Genomic DNA, 3801 nt, shown 5'->3' on the forward strand with positions numbered 1-3801 from the left:
TGGCAATATTATTTTCCTGCTTATGCCTAACATCGAATCTAGCCGTGCGCTGCCAACATCTTCATCGGGCTGTCCACCAGCACCCCAAGAGCCGATTCTTAATCAGTCACTACCAGCTCGGATCCTATCAGCTCATTCCTGAAGGCAGGAATTCGCTTTCCCAACGGGCATCGCTGTTCACTTGCTTGTACTGAACCACATTTGCCCTTTGGATGCTCCTTCTCCTGGTTTGGGAAGGTCCTTGTGATGCTCCTCACAACCCCTTTTGGTTTTAACCACGCTAAATAACATGGTGTTTCCGCAGACTCTCCCAGGCCTGGAATAGGAGTGGCAGGAGAATTTGAGCGGTGAGGCACCATCCTTCCTGAAGTGGAAATCCTGGCATGCTTCTGTTCATTTCCCCTTGCTTTCAAGAGAAGAAAATACTGCAGCCACAAAGAGTTGCAAGAAGTTTTGACTGGCCATTAAGTCAAAAGAGGCTTTAGAAAAGTGGCTCTCAGTGGCCAGGGACGTGATGAACTCCCATCCCTTGGGATGCCTAATACTAGGGTTGGGGCAAACCCCAGTGGAATCCATCCCGCTAGTTTTGGCAGTCTTCCTCTCATGGCCTTGCAAAATGAGCCAAGCTCACGGACTGAAGGTTGCACAGCCAGTAAACCTCTTCCACGTCAGGTGCAGCAGCTGCAAACCTTCGGTGTGCTCACCAGAAATTTGAACCGCAAAAGTCCAGGAATCTGGCAGATTCCCATCCCCAAATGTATTCCTCACACATCCCTACTTTCTACCCTTGTTCTTGGTGATCATTCTGGCTCGGTTCCTATTAGTCTTCTTGTTTTGCAAATGGCATGAGATGCACCTGAGCCCTGGAGAGTATTTTCCTCCAGTTCTCTTGCATTCCATCAAATTATTGTCAAAGCCATACATCATGATGGGGCGGCCGGTGGGGGTGGGGGGAATCAGCTCAGAAAGACACTCGACAACTTCATGGGGAATCCCTTAAATAAGATTGCCTGTATTAATCCTGATTGCAATCTCAAATTAGCACCGAAGAATTTCTAGTGCGGCTCGGTTGCAAATCAGGAACCCGTAGATAGGTACACACCCAGGGATCTGCTTCCGACAGCACTGACTCCGGATCCAAGTAGCTTGTAGTCTGGACAACTCTGCCTTGTGGGGGTGGGGGGAGAATCTCACGATTCACCGCACCAAACTGTCCTAGCCAAAAAGCTGTCTTGATCTGGACTCTGCTATGGGTGCCGTCTGTAACTCGCAGGGCTGTGATCCATTCTAACCGCAAAAGTGCTCAGTCTTGCATCCTTGGGTCAAGGAGCTCCCCCTGCCCAGCAGGTCTTACCCCCAGTCACAGGCATGGGAGCTGACTCCGGTTGCTGGACTCCGGCAGTGGCTGGACACGCTCTTTGTACGCGCTTAGGAGCTCTCTCTCTCTCCATAGCACTACTTGACATTCCAGGCTGGACCGGCCTTTCGTAGTCCAGACTGACTCCACCTTAAGCCGCCTGTCTTCCGCGATCGTGCCTGCCTTTCATTCCACCATCTCGCCGCCGCTTCCTCAGGCATGCTCTTTGGAGGATCGATAGCTGTTCACATCTCCGATTTCTTCGCCTCCCCCGGGCTGCTCATTCTGTGCGTAACCCTGCTCCTTGCCGGCTGCCACGTGACCTTCAGGTAAAGCAGGGACTTGGGGACTCCAGGGACATGCCCCAGAGTCCCCCCAAATGCCTGCCTGCCATTAATTGATTTGCCAGGCGCGGCTTTCCCGGAATTGGATCCGTGACCAGCCCCTTGTTCGCGGCCCCTTTATCGCGAAAGGCCAGGAACGGAGCTCATAAGTACTTCTTTGTCCTTTCTCCCAGGGGGGCCCTGTTGTGTCTGGATGGCCCGCATCAGTATGCCAGGCAGAGGCTGCCGAGTCCCTGGCGCAGTCGGTCTGGAACCCAGGAAGCATCTTTGTGCAGCTGCAGCGGAAGGTGTGAGAAGAGGTAGCCGTGAGCAAAGAGCGAGCGAGCGCCTTCTCCCGCAAACATCTGGATCCTTCCTTGGCATGTTTCTTCTCCCACTGCCACTTCCAGCCGCATTTTCAGCTGCGTCTGGGCCGCAAAAGTAAGCCAGGCCCTCCCAGGCGGCTTTAATGGCTTCTGTCCTGTGCTCCAGGGCGCCTCCTCCGCAGCCCTGCCTGGAGAAAAGCGTCCCCGAGATCTTGCTGCGGGGGGCTTTCTGCCACAACGCGCAGGCAGGTGGGCCCTATCCTGCACCATGGGAAAAGTGTGGGATCGTGCGTGATGCACACAGACTCTGGCCCTCGCCTTGGTCCGTCCAGACAGGCTCCTCCGCGCAGGCAGACAGTCGGTCCGTCCCTCCCTGCTCTGCCTCTCCCCACCCAGTCCCTGAATAGTCTGTGATAAATATCACGTATCACGGATGGATGCTCGGCTGGCGGGGGGGAATCTTTTCACGGATTCCTCTGCTTAGACAAAGCTGCCCTCTCATTGCCACACAACCAAGGCGGGAGCTGGTACCACCCAGCAAGCAGGCCCCCAGTAAAGGCACGTGTGGTCAGAAGGGCACGCGATAGGAGCTGGCAGGATGAATAAGAAGATTAATGTGTCTTTGGCATCTGGGGGAAAACAGGCTGAGGCGGCGCTGAAGAACGAAGGGCTGGCTGCGCCGAGGTGGGATCCGAGGACGCTGCCGAGACCGCCTTCCCCACCCGTGGGACTGGGTTGCCCGCCCCAGCTGGACCTCAGCACCTCCCAACCAGCATGCTCAGTGCTCATGCATGGATGATGGGACCTGTGGTCCAAAACATCCGGAGGGTGCTGGGTTGCCTGCCCCAGCCTTATCCAAGCAGGTGCCATCGAGATGAGTAGGGCTGCAGCACCCATCATCCCCCGGCCAGTATGGGCAATGGTGTCATATGGCAAAATGTTTGGAGGGTGCTGGGTTGGGAAGGCTGCCCAAGACTCATGGGATGGCACCTGGCAGCTGAGGCCGCAGCCCTCGGTGCTGCTGGGCAGGGAAGGGACGGATCCGTCCCTCGCTGCAGCTTCTGAGGTCCCTTCAGTCTCAGAACAAAACTCTCCTTTTCTTAAGGTGGAAATGCCAGTTAGGCCAATCCACTCTCCACAGCTGCCCCTTCCCTTCATCTTCCTTCTAGCTCTGGGCTCCACATCACAGGAAGGATGCAGCCAGGTTGGAGTCAGTGCAGCGTAGGGCCACAAGGAGGGTGCCCAGGTTGCAGGGGATGCTGTATGAGGCGAGACTGAGGGAACTGGGTCTCTTCAGCCTGGAGAAGAGGAGACTTGGAGGGGGTCTGTTGGCAACATACAGGTATGTGAGGGGATGTCACCTGGAGGTGGGTAGAGACCTGTCCTCCCCTGCAGAGGAAGGCAGGGCGTGCTCCAATGGAGCAAAGCTCAGGGAGCCAAGGTTTCGTTTGGATGCCAGGAAGCACTTCCTGACAGTCAGGACCCCGAGGGTGTGGAATGGACTTCCACGGGAGGAGGTTGAGGCCCCATCGGTGAGGGTGTTCAAAGACAGGCTGGATGTCCACATGGTGGGCATGTCGTGAGCGGAGCCGGCTGGAGCCGGGGGTCAGACTAGAGGTCCGCCTGGCACCGTCGTTACTGGTTTTTCGGCGCCAGGTAAAGACCTTTTTATTTAAACATCATTTCAATTGTTAAAACATATGATCTGGCCTGGGCAACTTCTTCTTCCTTCTCTTTCTCATCCTATATTTTTATTTTATACTGATAATTTTAATGTTGTATTTGTAAATCAATG

This window comes from Varanus komodoensis, unplaced genomic scaffold (assembly GCF_004798865.1).
Source record: "Varanus komodoensis strain SLA01 unplaced genomic scaffold, ASM479886v1 scaffold8, whole genome shotgun sequence".
Taxonomy (NCBI): domain Eukaryota; kingdom Metazoa; phylum Chordata; class Lepidosauria; order Squamata; family Varanidae; genus Varanus; species Varanus komodoensis.